The 16,781-nt window shown below is 42.1% G+C and overlaps 1 long non-coding RNA gene across 3 annotated transcripts in view; it reads left to right on the top strand.

Annotated features, from left to right (window-relative positions):
- The window catches only part of LOC121448484, a 68,463-nt gene extending 52,453 nt beyond the window's left edge, over window positions 1-16,010 (top strand). For 2 of the 3 annotated variants that reach the window (XR_005974367.1, XR_005974366.1), the window contains 2 exons: window positions 14,744-14,879; window positions 15,306-16,010. This is a non-coding gene — a long non-coding RNA (uncharacterized LOC121448484). The remainder of the gene's footprint in view (window positions 1-14,743; window positions 14,880-15,305) is intronic. The other variant, XR_005974368.1, reaches the window with a different exon arrangement.
- The last annotated feature ends 771 nt before the right edge of the window (window positions 16,011-16,781 follow it).

The following is a 16,781-nucleotide window of genomic DNA, read 5'->3' as shown; positions in this document are numbered from 1 at the left end:
AAGTTGAGTATTGTTTTTTCAAGGTCTGTGAAGGATTGTGGTGGGATTTTGTTTTCTTCTAATGCAGAGAGACAGTCTCTGATGGAGGAGGGTCAGCTTTCTATCTGTTGATTTCATTGGTTAAGCAATAAAGAAACTGCTTCGCCCTCATAGGTTAAAACATAGGTGGGTGGAGTAAACAGAACAGAATGCTGGGAGAAAGAAGCTGAGTCAAGGAGTCGCCATGATTCTCCCACTCCAGGCAGACGCAGGTTAAGATCATTCCTGGTAAGCCAGATCGTGGGCTACACAGATTATAAGAAATGGGCTAGTCCAGGTATGAGAGTTAGCCGAGAAAACGCTAGATATAATGGGCCAAGCGGTGTTTAAAAGAATACAGTTTCCGTGTAATTATTTCGGCGCATAAGCTAGCCATGCGGGCAGCCGGGTGCTGGGGACTCAGCCCCGCCGCTCCTATTTCAACAAGTCTCTTTCTGTCTCTGTCTCCTTACCCCCTCTCACAGCCCACCTGTGTATTTTTAAATGGACAGAGTGCAAATTACACCATCACAGAAAAAGAAAGAGGAGTTACCAAGAAAGATGGAGCACATCACTGTGTCAGGCATCCACAGAGCCTTCTCTCTGCACACAGGGTAAGTCATGGCGAGTGTAAGGAACCAGGGGGAGGGTGGAAGAGAAAGCAGGCCTTCATTCTCCGCTGTCATGCACATCTTCAGAAGTTTTTAAAGGGTCAGTTGGTTCACGAACCACAGCTGGCCACTGTGGTTACATCTCAGAACTTAGCAATGTTTGGTCATGCCCACAAAGTGCCCTTTGCCTGTTTGGATTTCGAACCAACACTTAAAATGCAGGAAATTTAAAGTAACAGTTCAGTAAAACAGGCGAGATTTGTCCAGACCGAGCCGCGTCGTCAACAGTATCAGCGAGATGAACAGAAATGATGGGCACTGCCTTCTGGTAGGGCATCATCGCGTTTCTCTTTTGCTGAAGTGCTACTGTTTTCTGCCATGTGCTTGCCTTTCAAGCTGCCAGAATACTAATTATTTAATTAGTTTCTTTTTGATAGAGATTAGTGTTAGGTATGTTTCTTTACATGAGCCTCTTTGCCGATGCAAATAATTCCAATTAGAGCAAATTAGACTGAATGAAAGATGCCCATGTTTAATTAACGTAATGCTCCCCGGTGGACCCAGAAAGCGTGGTGAGGGGAAGAGAGAGAAGGGAAGACCACACAAAACCCACATGTTCCTATGTAGCCTGTGGGAGTGGTCCTGACCCTCCCTGGGGAGGGGTCACTGCTTGGCGGGCTTTCCTGGAGGTGGAGTAGAGACTAAGGCAACTCCCAGGAGAGGGAGGCTTCCAAAGAGGATTGCTGGGGGCTAGCATGATGCTTACAATCAAACAATAAGGACTTGCTTTATCGCTCAGGATGGCCAAAACTTGCTAGTTAATTCAGACTGGCTTTGTAATTAATGGCTATCGTGCCCGAGTCTCCTGAATGTTGGAATTGGAGGCATGAAGAACCATGCCTAGCTGACTCATGAACATTAATAAAGGACATTAACACTAGAATTTCCCACCCACCTGCATTGTCTGCATTATTCCTCACATGACATGTTTGTAACTGATTACTTCTCTGTCTGTCATCCAGTGACTACAAGCTCCGTGGCTTGCAGGCAACAGAAATCAATATACAGTTGTATGGGTGGGAAATTCGGTCAGGACATCAGCCGGGCCTTGCCCCTCCCAGAAGCTATGTGGGAGAATCTGCAAATCCCTAGGTCTTCAGAAAGTTTTTTTTCCTGGTAGTTACTTCTGCAACATCAGCCATCTCTTCTTGTCCCATAGCCTCTCCTCTGTGCTTCTACACGGACACTTATTCCTGGATTTCTTGCCTTCCTGGACCACCGAATGAAGTTAATTCATATCTAGCTAATCCTTAAGGTCCATTTTTTCCCCCACAAAAATCACATTATCAAGCTTGAAGAGTTAGGAGGAATATTGGGGGGGGGGATTTACCCACTGCATTAGCTAAACTGTATAATCTTGGAGGGCACGGAGACAGAATGAGGAGTTGAAGTTGTAGCCTTTCATCAAGGTAAAGAAATGAAGACAGGATCAGTGAGGGCAAGTTTATCTTCATCCTGGTTTGCGAAGTGAATCAAACAACCTTAGCCTTTGGACCTTCGCACATTTTAGAGAGTGCTCAGTTCCTCCAAATCACCGGTTTACCTTGACTTACTGTACCGTATGATTGATTGCTCGACCTTAGCCATGGATCTACCTGGATCTGTGATCTCTTAATAGGTTTACTGCTTTCAATAGCCTAAAGCCACAAAAACCGTCAAAAAGACTCTGTGAACATGGCGCTTGAATGCATGCAGACACATGACTGTTTGCTGTTAAATGAAGGATGATGCTGAAGTCAAAGGCTAGGAAACTAGGCAGGGTTCAAAAGCATACACTCAGCGAGCCAGGCTGCAAGCTGTCTGGTAGCTCTGTCATGCCACAGCAGCACCAGGAAACCACTGCCCCTAAAAATATCTCCCAGTTATTTCAGATCATGGGATTGTAAAACACCTCTGAGACAGTCCTAAGTTCAATTGAAGGCTTCAGTTGGAATAGTCAGAGCTCTGGGGAATTTGAAGCGAATCAACTAAGCAGGAGTATAGTAGCATATAATGCCTCCATAACATAGAACTTCTGCTCATGCCTGCTGACAGATTACATCCTGCATTCTAGTGTTTCCTATTGGAAAAAAGAGTGTGTGTGTGTGGGGGGGGCAGAGGGCTACACAAACAGCCATACTTAGTCTCACATAGATCTCCATCACAACCAGGGTTTAGGATTGTCAACGAAGATCTGGATTTTTTGTTCGTCCCTTTGCTTTTGTTTCTTTCTGGTTTACTGGAGCATGATAATCAGGGCAGTGAAAAGCCCAGGCCAGAGGTTGGCCAGAGTGTAAACCTAGGCTGCCTTGCTGAGCTTTGGGTTGAGCAAGGAGTTGAGGGGGGCAGGAGGGTGGTTGCCAGAGAGAGCAGCCTGACATTCTTGCATGCTGACATCAAGCTCCCAAGTTGTTGCCCTCTGGTGAGTCAACAGCAAAAGGCCTACATGGCCTGAGAGCAGCTGCCCAATCAGAAGCTGTGGTGCCATACCTCAGAAATGATTCCAAACCTCAGCCTTCTGCACAGGCATCAAACGGCTCCTTCTGAGAAAGAATGTAGACATGATTAAAGCTATAATAAACACAACCTGTAATCACAGCAACAATGAGATAAATTCCGCATTTCCCCCTAATGCCAACATGCTGTATTTTCCTCAGCCGAAGCAAGAGAGCGCATTGATTAGCGCACTGGGATTTTCTGCTTACTGAGCTGAAGATGTCGTCGAGCTGCACTGCTGTCCTGCAAAGGTGGGCTCCGCTCATGGTTGTCGCTACTCATCAGGCATATCCCGAGATTGCCAGCTACGAGTGTGAGAATCCAAGCACAAATGTGCACACAATACATTCTACACTGAAGTCAAAATTAACTGTAGACCTTGCTTTCTCATCTCATGAATAGAGGTGGCATTTCTGTCCAGCAGTTTCTTTGGCTGTGTTATCCACGGAGCAGAAATCGCTGGGGAAGTACAATGGATGATGCAATGCAAGAGGCAAATTATTTCCTTAGTGCAACACAAACCTGCTCCTCAGGTAGAGCGGAGCCCTTCCGATAGTACTTTCCCCATATGGCACTGCCATATCACACAGCCCATAAAGGGGAATGGCACTGTAAAGATTAACGAGATTTTGCTTGGCAAGGTCAGGCATCTAGATGACATGCTGTAAAAGGGCTAGAAGGAGAAAAGGGATCTATATAAGACTTTTGTCAGTGGCTTTCCTGACAGCCCTGCCATCTGGTTTGGACTCTCATTTGCCCAAGTGAAGATGCCCCCAAAAGCTGTGTGGCTCTGCAGATGAAATAGCCTCAAACCTATGCCTATGGTATGGTAGCATCACTAAGAAAGAGACAGGAATTGGCTAGGATATGGGCAATAGAATACAGTCAGCACTAAACTCCTCATGAGCCTGAGAGCTCTCCATCTGCTGTCTCCTGCAAGTCTGAATTGTTTATTCAGCACTCTTTACCTATTTGGTTATTCATTCAAAACGGTGTTTCTTCACATTCGAAACACTAGGTGTTGGGGGCATGCTGCTGTTTTTCTTCAGAAAGACTAGTAGTTTACATGAGGAAGCAGAAATATTTGTTAGATAATATAGCAGTCTTCCACTATATACCGCAACACAGCCAAAACTCCTGTGAAATGTGCCCGTAGGCTCATGTTTTGAACACTTAGTCTCGGTAGGCTTTGAGAGAGTCCCCCTGGTGGTCTTCTGTTGCCGTCTCCGATGGCTGCGACTAGAGCTGAGTGGCTCTGCCATGCCTCCTTTGTCAATGATGGACCGAACTGTCTGAAACCATGAGCTGAAACAAATCCTTCTTCATGGTACCGCTAAGACTATTTCATCACGTTAACGTGAGAGCAATTACTACAACGCCTAAGAGCTGTCATGGGATTTGTATGTAAATTTCTGCATTGTGGTTGAAATGCAAGTTTCACTCTAACTCCTGTTTGGAGGAAACAGAGGTCTAGTCAGACAAATTAGCAGAACTTAGTAGGAAACAAAGAATAAACCTAGACAATTTGACTTCATATCTGATCCCTTTAGTAGCCAGTTACAGATTTAAGGGAAGATGATTGACCCTGTGACATCTCCAGTGATTTGGGTCAGGTCATAGCTCTTTACGTGAAGGTTGTGATGCTGATGTCTTGTATGTAGATAGAGGTGGCCATACGTATGGAGACCATGGCAGATCTGTCATCAGGGGAAATGCAAGTGATTAATTGATATTAGAGGTTTCTACAGCCTTTCTGAATTTCATTATTGAGAAGCAAAACAGTCTAACATTTCCTGACTTAAATAACAAGGATCATATGCATACCTCATGAGTTTTGCAGTGTGGGTGGGTTTGTTGAGATAGCGCCTCTCTGTTCCATGAAGTGCCTCTTGGGTTGCATAAAGGACGTCTGAGCAGCTGGGCCTCTTCATGCCTCCCTATCTTGGAGTGATCTCTTTACTGGTCGGTCCCTCAAGCATGGCACTTTCAGATAGCATTACTTATTATATAGCAATGTAGGCTGCCTAGAGTCAGTTTCAAAAGAGTGAGCCAGACAGAGCTGTATTACCATTTATAACCTAGATCTGGAAGTTCTATAGCCTTGCTTGTGCTAGAATTAGTTAGCCGAGGGAGTTGTCAAGTCATTTCAGGAGTGCCATAGACTCTGAACGTAGAGGTTCCAAGGTCCAGGAAAAGCATGTGTAACTAAAAATGCTTTAATGAAAATATTTAGAAAGTTGGCTGGCATAACAATGGTAACATAATGTTGTGAGAATAGATTTGGAATATTGAGCACTGACTTCAGCTCTGTGCTCTGCCACTTACAAGCTCAGCTCCTTATACCAGGTTGTTTTACTTTTTTGAGGCTCAGTTTTTCTATCTAGAAAATGAGGACACCAGGACTGATATTTTAGAGTTTTTAAAGATTAAGTAAAGTATATGAATCTCTTGGTGTATGGGCCTGGCACAAATCTCAACTCATATGTAAGAATTGAGGTTACTGATGGGCCAGAAACAAGATAAACAGCTGGAGAGGGTGAAGGGTAGATTGTGGTACACTTTTGAAGCTAATGACAGTAAGATGGTCAAACAATAATACCCCGAACTTACTGTGACCTATCTATAGTTCTCAATTATTTAAAGAGTCTGTCACTGAATCTTAACAATAGCTAATAAAGAATTATTGTTATTTTTTCTGTTAGATGAGGAACTTAAAGATCAAGAGGTTAGGAAAATTTCCCACATTGATAGGTAGCCAAGACAGGACACTTTAAAAATGCATATAAAAAACCCACTATGTTCCACATACAAAAGAAAATGTGGTATTTGTGTTTCTGTGTCTGGATAATTTCTGCAATATGATGACTTTCAGTTCTATCTTTTTTCCTGAAAATGACGTAACTTGTTCTTCAAAGGCAGGATCTGAATCAAGATAATGTTTTTAAAAAGTCAGAACCCATACAAGAATAAGCCCGTATTCAAATTGAACATTTATCAGAAGCCACTAAAATATTTCAGCAGGGTAAGCCATGGTCACTTGTTCTCTAGAAAGTAATACTGGATATAGTTCAGAGCCTGCCAGCAGCTAAGTAGCAATTGTTCTAGTCTAAATGATAAACATCTAAATATCAAGAAGCCAGTAGAGTAGGGGATGAGGATGACATTTAGGGAAAGCGGTGACAATCACTTAGACGGCTGATTAGACATAGAGAGTATGAGAAGCAAGGTCTTAGCAACAGGTAACTCTTGAGTGTAAGCATTGCCATATACACATAACCCAGGGCTCTGCGTGGAAGAAAACAATAACTATGGGATGTCTTCTGGCCTCAAGAATATTTCCTAGGCATTTGTACTCTCAGTCTAGACTGAAAACAAACAAAACGGATTTCTCTGAAATGCTGGAAACCCTCCCCACTTGAAGCTCTCAGATCTCTTACCTTGTAAATCTAGCTTTCAAATTCATGCTGGACTTCCTTTCCCACACCCCAGGTCCTTGTAGCGGGGATTACAATGATAGTGTGTGTGTGTGTGTGTGTGTGTGTGTGTGTGTGTGTGTATGTGTGTGATTGTTCCTTCCACATCAAGGGCTTTGGGAGGATGACATAACACTGCTTTCTCCTGCTCTGACATCCTCCACCAAGCCCTCCAGCTGCACCTGCAGTTTGTTTGTAGCAAATGACCTACTGGGTATTCCAGTCTCCAAATACTGCCAGAGATTGTACCATGACATGGTCTTTGGGCATCTAAGGCAAACTCCACATGGCATCTTTGTTGAATATGTCGTTTTGTCATTTAGTTTCATTGTGAACTTCTTTTGGACCATGATAGGTACTTTGTAGTAGCAGGAATGTGTGCTGCTCAGTAAGGCATTCCATATCTCAGATGGAGGAATTTATTTATTGGTAGGTCAATGTCTAAGAAATAAATCAGTTATCAATGAGAAAGTGTAAAGCAAGCTAAGAACTCAACCTCCGGGAGTATCAAGTTTTCTGACAATGATATGTATATAGTTTCCAATTACTTGAACTAAGGTAATTTCAAATGTTAAAAATGCTGCTGTAAGTATGTAAGAGACATGATCCCTGTCATTTGTTTCTGGCCTTTCTTCTTTGCCTGTTTTCTTTAATTTGTGATTAATCTGAAAAATAACTTTGCTTTGCTCCAATACCACATTTTGAATAAATCACCGCCTGCCCCATTCGGCTATGGAGATGAGTGTTTTGTTTATTACATATTTCCTCTAGGTATAGTGGGTGCTGTGCTTAGCCTAGTATTTCTGATAAAAAATTTGAGCAGAGAGTTTTATTCTAATTGTTTCATTATTTGTTTATGCATTTACCTGGTAATTTATAGCTATCAAGTCAGATTTTGGCAGTGACCATCTCTGCAATTATGATCTAGGTCAAGCTACAACAAAGCATACCATCAAGCTTGGTCACAGGCCGGTGGGACTCAAACCTTTAGAAAACTGAACTTGGCTTTGCCCATCAAGTTATTCTTTTAGAGAAATAATATACTATGCCCCAATCACAGCTCAACTCTTTCATGTACAAAGGAGAAAAGAAACCTGAACAGATTTAAGATTCAGAAATCCAGAAGCGGGTTATATTTAATTGGACATTTCTGATAAAACCAATTTAATAAGTGAATGGTGACAAATGGCTGACTTATAAGGCTACACCTTCTTGCCATGGCTACCACCAAGACTGTGGAGAAGCAACAGATTAGCGTATAAACGCTTTAGGAAAGCCTAGGTTTTATTCAGAACAACTCCTGCTTCCTCTTCTTGCCCGTCCTCCCACTTCTTTCCTTCTCCTCCCTCCTCTTCTTCTTTTTTTCCTTTTTTCCCACTTCTCTTTCTCCTCCTCCTCCTCTCCCATCTTCTTCAACAGGGTCTCACTATGTAGCCCTGACTGGTCATGGAGATCCGCCTGCCTCTGCCTCCCAAGTGCTGGGGATTAAAGGTGTTCACCAGCACGTGGCCCACAGAAGATCTGCTTGTTAAGAGAACCCTAAACTCTCTGAAAGTTAAGCCAAGGTGTGGGGGGGGGGGCAGGAAAAACATAGCTTGATTGTCTAAATTTCTCCACCTTTAATTAAACCTTGTACCTAAGAGTTCAACTTTTTTTTTTTCTGAGAAGGAAATCTCTTGTTTGTGACAGTCTCAACAATATAACTAGTCTCCAAGTATACAGAGCAAATACGAGGCAATCATTTGTCAGTCATAAAGATAAGCCAAGGAATGGAAACACCTTTTCAGGTCACATCACCTGACAGAAACTTCGTAGGGGTTCTTTCCTGGTTCAAGAGTTCACCCCCAGACCCACTTTCTCTGCCAGCTGGCTCAAGCTGATAAGAGCCTAAAGTAAAGTTTCTTTCCAAGATTTCATTTAATTGTCCTTGTGACATAAGGGTTGTGGGGATTCGTCTGGACAGAGAGACGTTTCTGGTTGCTCCATTTTTCTTTTGAACAAATAATTGTCTCTCTTGTTTCAACAGGGTAAATAGAATTTATTTACATAATTTCCATAGATTTCACAACCTCTTTATGCCTAGTGAGTTTTCTCTGAGTATGTACAGAGAGATATTGTATACTCAGCCTCAGATTGTCTAGGGTTAATGTGATTCAAGAACAGAATAGCTAAGTAAGAGCAAGAAATACCTGCTCATGGAATATATCAGATTAAGGTGAGAGTGTGTTTATTATTATTTTTCAATATTAACCAGGCCTCTATTCTTCCCAGGAGCTTGGCCCAAAAGATGTTCATTGAATGTCTTGCCCGGAAGTGGTCTGCTAGGCCTTTGCAGCTGTAGCTGTGGCTGTCCTGGAAGGGAGTTCCCATGCTTGTCTCCCCCACCTCCCCTTCCACTCCCATCCACCATCCCCTCTGCTCTGTCTTCTTGATGGCAATTGCTGGATAGTTTCTATAGCTTCTGCACTTAATCCATTAATTTACCGCTGACTTCCAACCCCCTCCTTTCATATGCTAAGCCAACTGGCTTCTGCAAACCTTGCTTCTTTCGCTCTCAGTACAGCATCAAGAGAAGAGAAGGTGCTCTCTAAATTCTATATTCTTGTGTTTTCAGGGTATATTTAAGTAGGCATGGATCTGGCCTGTTATTTACCTACTGAGTCATACCTACAAACTGGTTACTCTTCTTCAGAGGGCAGTCTTAACCCTCTGGTATCACACAATGGAAGGAACACATTCTATTCTTTGGTGTAGATCTCCACGGGTGCCCAATGTTTGACCTAGTACAATCTTAACTGTGACTGAGGATCCAAGTATCCTTTCTTGTACCATCCCTTGAAAGAGTAAAGCTTGACACACATCAAGATGGATCCTGTAACAAGACTGTGGATTTTAAGTGTAATCTCCCAGAAGTCACAGAACACAGCAGTGTAAGCAGACAGAGATGTGTTTTGTATTTCCTTCTTCTAATGTCGTAGGCCATAATGTTATCATTATGCCTCTCATCTTTAATCAAGAACTTAGATTATGCTAGACCCTACTGTCAGTCTTACTTTTTAAAAAATATGACATTTAGTTATTATACATATTAATTCTGTTATGAAATCACCTTATATAGGAACTTAAAAATATATTTTATGGGAAAAGGAGAAAATAAATACCCTACTCATAGCTTTAATTTAAAGAAAACATTTTTATCAGTTCTCCAGTGCCTCTATGTGCCCTTCTCATGGCCTTGCTTCCCTTCCTAGCTATGGAAGCAACTTCTGTCTTGAGTTTTGTTCAGACTGTGACCTTGTTAGCCTAGCTTTCCATCTGTGTATGAGTGTCAGGACAAACTCTTCACTGTGCTTGTTTTTGACGTTGATGTCAATGAAATCCTGAAGTATAAATTCTTCTTGAACTTAATTTATTAAAAGTTGATTTTGAGACTCCCCAGTTCTCATGTGTACTACTGCAGTTTATTCATTGTGGCCACCGAATAATATGCAGTTGGGTGATTTTTACAGCCACTTATTGTGCTAATTGGTTTGTTCTCATTGCATTATGTATTTTTCTGTTAGGGGGCCTGTAGCCTGAGCATCTCTGAACATGGTGGTGTGTTAGTCAGGTTTCTTATTGCCATGACAGATACCCAAGAAAGAAGGTTTAACAAAGGGAAGGTTTAGTCTTTGGTTTACAATCTTGGAGGTTCAGCTGATGATTGGTCTGGTGCCTCTGATTCTGAGGCAGCTGTGAGGCCGAGTACCATAGCAGGGAAAAAGCAGTCCAGCAGAGAAAATTAACTTCTGGAAAGAGAGAGGAGATTGGAAGAGAGATGAGAGGAGGAAGGGGAGGGAGAGGGGGGAAACTGAAGGAGAAGGAGAAAAGACTCCAGGCAAGGTCCTCAGTGGCCTCTTTGCTTCTTGCAGGCACCATCTCGGCAAGTTTCTGCGCCTTGACATGTTATCAAATTATGAGCCCACCAGGATTGTTATTGATTTTTCTACAGTCCTCATTTTGATGATTGGATCCACCATCTCAGGACCATGGCTTTAACACCTGAGATTTTGGGAACATACTTTCTATCTAAAGCATGACTCATGGCCTAGGTCCATTTATATCTGTATATACACCTATATCTGTCTGTCTGCCTATCTTAGGATGCACCAGAAAAGTAAGGGTCAATTTGCTTAACCTCAAAATGATCTGGTGGCATTTTTAACCACAGTACTCAGAGTATCCCGATTTTTTTTTTTTTTTTTTTTTTTTTGAGATAGCGTTTTTCTGTACCTTTGGAGCCTGTCCTGGAACTAGCTCTTGTATACCAGGCTGGCCTCAAACTCACAGAGATCCACCTGCCTCTGCCTCCTGAGTGCTGGAATTAAAGGCATGTGCCATGACCACCCAGCTTGCATCTCCACTTTATTTATTTATTTTTTTAGATTTATGTTTATTTATTTATTTTTCTTCTTTAAATTATTTATTTATTTATTAAAGATTTCTGCCTCCTCCCTGCAACCGCCTCCCATTTCCCTCCCCCTCTCCCAATTAACTCCCCCTCCCTCATCAGCCCAAGAGCCGTCAGGGTTCCTTGCCCTGTGGGGAGTCCAAGGACCTCCCACCTACCACTGCCAGGCCTTGGTTCCTGCTCCCACCTACCACTGCCAGGCCTTGGTTCCTGTTTTAAGCTCCCAGGCCGGCAACATTCTTTGTTAGACAGAACTGGCCTTCAAACCCTTCTGACTCACTTTGGTACCTTATGTCTCTCTGACTTCTTTCTTTTACTTTTTCTTTCAACAGAAGAGTTTTTAAGAGATTATGTCACCAAGGCCAGCTGGACTGTGACTGAAAAAGCATGGGATAAAACTGGACTCTCTGAGCATGGCGAACAATGAGGGCTGATGAGAACCCAAGGACAATGGCACGGGGTTTTGAACCTACGTAATGTGCTGGCTTTGTGGGAGCCTAGCCAGTTTGGATGTTCACCTTCCTAGGAATGGACGGAGAGGGGAGGACCTAGGACTTACCACAGGGCAGAAAACCCTGACTGCTCTTTGGACTGGAGAGGGAGGGGGAGAGGAGTGGGGGGAGGGGGAGAAGAGTAGGAGGAGGGGGAGAAGGGTGGGAGGAGGGGGAGGGAAATGGGAGGCTGGGAGGAGGTGGAAACTTGTTTTTTTTTTCTCCTTTTCTCAATAAAAAAAAAAGAGAGAGATTATGTGATTAGGATGCATCCATGGGTATAGTTTTGCTTAATGGTCTGCTATGCTATGTAACATCTACCATTATTGCTTCATTGTTAAAATTTAAATGTAACAGTATGCTAATATTCATTTACATAAACATTCCTATATCTCTTTGGGGCTACAAAATTTCACAAACGTGAGGATGCTAAAGCAATAGTTAAATCTAAATTATTGCTTTTTTATAATAAATATATTTCTATTGGTTGAAAAATTAACATTAGATACAAAATTTTGTTTCTTTTTTTCTTTTTCTTTCCTTCTTTTTTTTTTTTTTTGAGACAGGGTTTTTTTGTTTAACAGTCCTAGATGTCCTGGAACTTGCTCTTGTAGACCAGGCTGGCCTCAAACTCACAGAGATCCGCCTGACTCTGCCTCCCAAGTGCTGGGATTAAAGGTATGCACCACCACCGCCTGGCAAATGTTTCTTTTTCACTTGATCTGTTGAGTCCAAATGAAAATAGAGCCCCCTTAAAAAGATCCTGAACGCCCATGAGGAAGACGATCCATGCATGGCCACGTGGCCAGCACCTGAGCACATGGCCTTCTGTACTTCCACTTCGATGCCCTCGCTCCACATCACACAGCCTTTCCTGGAAGACCGGTCAGAACGGGATGCAATTTGCTGAAATTCTTCCACTAGAGAAGGAGGTTGCATAATTAGCTAAATACCTTCATCATCTGAACCTAAGCAAACACAGAGCAGGGACCACAGGATCAAAGGGAGGTGGTGATTGGTGGGGGGCGAAGTTGATTCCATCTGCACAATGAATGGGAGTTTCTGAATAACTTACGACCTTCAAAAAGTGTTTACTGTTGCTTGAGATGGGATGAAGGGCATCTTAACTTTTTTTATGCTTCTGGGTAAATAAACACTGGAAAGAAATAATATAAAAATCTGCTGAGCATATATATATATATATATATATATATATATATATATATATATATATATCTTAATACATATGAATTGAGTTATCACTGCTGTGCTACCCTGAAGGAATTCATTTGTTTTCTAAACAACCTTTGGAGTAAATGTAACTTTGGACATTGATTACTGACACCTCCATCTGCACAATCACAGCCATTTCTGACATGCTCTAGTCATTATAAATTTCCCTCAGACTTAGGTCAAAATTCATGATTTTCCTTCCTAGATCAATTATCTTAGGCATATTAAATACTCTAATTTTTCTTGTCCCTTAAAAACAATACTGTGGGACCGACGACTGTAAAGAACATGGGAGAAAAGAAAAAAAAAAAGAGAGAGATCCTAACATTTAAATTCTAAGAAAGTTTGACAATGATGACTGAAGTCCTCGTGACAAAGTGAACTGTCAGAGGGTCCCACATCCAGGAGTGGGCCTGCCTTTGTCTCCCTGTGGTGTTTACATTGGACGGATGCATCCATGGAAAGCGTAGCCTTAGAACACTGTTAGAGTCAGAGGCCAGGATCGGGGACATCAGTCCACTGTATTCCCTGAAGTGGTGATCATATTTGCTATCACAGACATTCATGAAATAATAATAATAATAATAATAATAATAATCTTCAAGTTTCCAGTTACTCAAAGGGATAATCATGCAAATTTTCCGCTTCCCTAAAGGGATGATTCTCACACGTCAAACTTTATTTAAAATACTTTTACTAATTTATCTGATGATATTTAGTTAAACAAATTTACCCTTATCATCCTGATTGCCTCTTCTGTCTTCTTCCTGCAAACACCATTGTGAAATATATTACATATAACACACACGTACAGACTCATACACACTTATGTAACAATGGTGCTTCCAGGGAGAGAACAGAAGAGGAAATCAGAATGGCGATCAGAATCAATATATACATGAACACACACAGATAAATATATATCTGGGTATGAAGCCCCTAATTCTCAGTGCCCAACAAGCGGTGATTACCAGCTCCAGCCTGTAGAAATAGAGAGAACAAATGACCCCAGTAGCATACTTCTGAGTTTGTGATTTCCTAATAGATTAATTGGACACTAATGATTCTGAGTCACACAGATTCTTTTTCCCTGGCAGCTTGGAGCTAAGCTAAAAGATTTATATTAATTGCTTGTGATTTGTTTGGGTTGGTCCCGCTAGTCCATTGAAGGGGAGGGGTGTGGAGAACACATTCCTTACAATGACTAGAGACTGTTCCCATGAGAAGAGTACCCTGAAACATTTATGCTGCAGTACAGCAAATCTAGAATGACCCTGGAAGTCTTGGGTCATATGGCCACTGTCTGGTCTATCTTGCCAGTGAGAGAGATTTACCCTTTTTCTTTTAACATCAAGCACATTGACAGAAAAAAAAAAGCAATAATTTAAAAGAGAAGAGGGGTGTGAAGAGAGAACGATGCAGAAAGACAGAACTTTTAGGTTTCTCCTCAAAAGCTCACACCCATGTCTCCTCCTGAGTTGACTTGTGTGGCCACATTGCAGGGCTTATTCTGTGGTGAGGGCGAAGGCACAGGAGCACACCCAGGGGTAGGAGGGGCTGCGTTCCCTAAGGCCCCTCCAGAGTCCTTTCTGGATGGAGTCATTGTGCCGCATACTCTTGGAATTCTTGGTGACTTTCCAAGGTACACAGGGCACATCTTCTTGGAGGGTTCATTTATTTCTCCAACAGCCTGAAAGGGAAGCTCTTGTAAACGAAATCAAATCAAGATGCTTCGACCATTGGAATGTAAAGTTCATCTGCATTTTAAAAATAAAACACAAGCCTTCAAAGATGCGGGCGCATTAGGGCCCTGCTCAGATTCCCCACTGACTACTGTCATTCAGTTTTCACTTATGCCTTGTGACAAAAGGTTTGAGAAGGATACCTGGGGCATTAAAGGGTGTAAGGCATTCTCTTACCCTTTCTGTCTAGAGCTGGACTGGACAACATTGGAGATTGTCAACTTCTGGATGTTTGACAACTACCTGAGGATATCCTGAAACCGGATAATTCGATGAGAATACTCAATGCAAAGTAAGACTCAAGGCAACCCGAATTATTCAAGTAGGTATGGAGATGAGCCAACACTGTTTCTCGAACACTGTTTATTGAGTTCTTGCTATGTAGTAGATGTTGTTCTAGAAACTACGATAAGCAAAGAACAGAAAATTCCCTTCCAGGTCATCAGGAGATAGAAGGAGAAAAGAGGGTAAGAGAGGATGATTATGAGCCCAATGTATTCTTTTATTTTTTTCTCTTTTAAAACAGGGTCTTACTATGTAGCTCTGACTAGCCTGGACCTCACTATGTAGGCCAGGATGGCCTCGAACTCACAGAGATCCACCTGTCTTTAACTCGAGTTCTAGGCTTAAAGGCTTGCACTAGCATGCCCAGCAATTTTTAAAAATGTGTATGAAGCTGAAAAAATTAAAAAAAAGAATTCCTACTGCCAGCCACAAACTTACCTACAAAAGAAATTCATTTCCTTTTCTAGAGCATCATAAAGAACCCAAGGAAGAGTGAAAATGGACAAAAGCTCATAAATAAGAAAACAAGCAAAAACTTCAAAATAGTATGACATTCAGGCAGCTAGGATAGATGTGGAGCATGGAAAGATCACAGCCTGCTTGGCAGACAAGGAGCAGTGGCCTCTCTAAGATGACATGTCATCTACGAGAAGGAAGTGATCCTGAAAATAAAAGAATCAGCAGCAAGTCCAAAGAATGTGAAAGAACTGAGGCTTATAGAGGGGCAGAAAGGCAATGTGGGCCCACGATGGATGAGGGGCACCTCGTGGGTGAGACAGACGGAGAAGAGGCTGCAGACGGCCCAGTGCTCCTGGAAAGAAGTATTCTAGCAACACTGCAAGTTCCTGGAGAGCTTTAATCTAGAGAGTATCATAACCACACTGGAGAGCAAGACTGAATCTTCCTGAATAACTGGCTTAAAAACTATTTAATGGCTATGGTTGTGTATAAACATAAAACGTAACACTGACAAAGGAACTCTACTAAAATTAATCTTATTTAAATAAGGGGAAGACAGAATAGGGGTTGGGTTTTTTGAAGGATATGAGAAAAGGTCTTTTAATAATAAACAAGGATCCTATTCCCTTTGGCTGTATACATTGCTCAGCCTAGATGTAGTAGGGAGGGCCTTGGATCTTCCACAAAGCAAAGTGCCTTACCCTCTCTGAGGATTAGAGGGGGTTGGGTGGGAGGGTGTGTGGAGGGAATGGGAGGAGGGGAGGGAGTGAGAATTTGGAAAAAAATAAGTAATAAAAAATTTATTAAAAATAATAAACAAGAGACTGCATTTTATTAGCAGGAGAATGTTAAACATATATAGGAGTTTCAGTCAAAAGAATTGAAAAGGGGTTTTGAGTATATTATAATGGGAAGCCTTTTTAGACACAAACACACACATATCTATACACATATATATCAAATATATAAATTTGATTTTTTTTATATGTTGGCGGTTGAACCTCATGCATGCTAAACACACGTAGAGCTCAAGCTTTTTTGGTGTGATAAACAATGACAATCTGTTACTGAGACTTTAATCTACTTTAGCCTAAAACATAGGGAAGTATTCACAGAGTTTGAACAGCCCCTTAAAATGGCATTTAAGTAGGCCCAAACTCAAGTGTACTGCCACAGTGTTCCCTTGATGAGGGAATTAAAAGTGGGGTGGGAGACTTCACCTTGAAAATGAAGAGTAACTTTTTGGTGAAAGCAGAGAATGCCGACTCATTTGCAAGTTCCAGGTAGAGGTAGGTTACAGTTCAACCCACCTCGGGCTGATTGGTCTCCGCGACGGAACTACACAAATAGGAAAAAGCCAGGGACTGACTCAGCTCTAGCCAGGGCTGCTTCCCCTGCTGAGGTCTGTCTGGCATGACCTCTGCTGTTGTCCTCGGACCTTGCTTCCCTTCTCCTTTGTCGCCCGGGAGAAACAGGAAGGAATG

The sequence above is a fragment of the Microtus oregoni genome, unplaced genomic scaffold (genome assembly GCF_018167655.1).
Source record: "Microtus oregoni isolate MIOR12 unplaced genomic scaffold, Mior012 000005F_ref0000423, whole genome shotgun sequence".
Taxonomy (NCBI): Eukaryota; Metazoa; Chordata; class Mammalia; order Rodentia; family Cricetidae; genus Microtus; species Microtus oregoni.
Note: the sequence above shows the minus strand (reverse complement) of the source record. Positions and strands in the feature narration are given on the sequence as shown.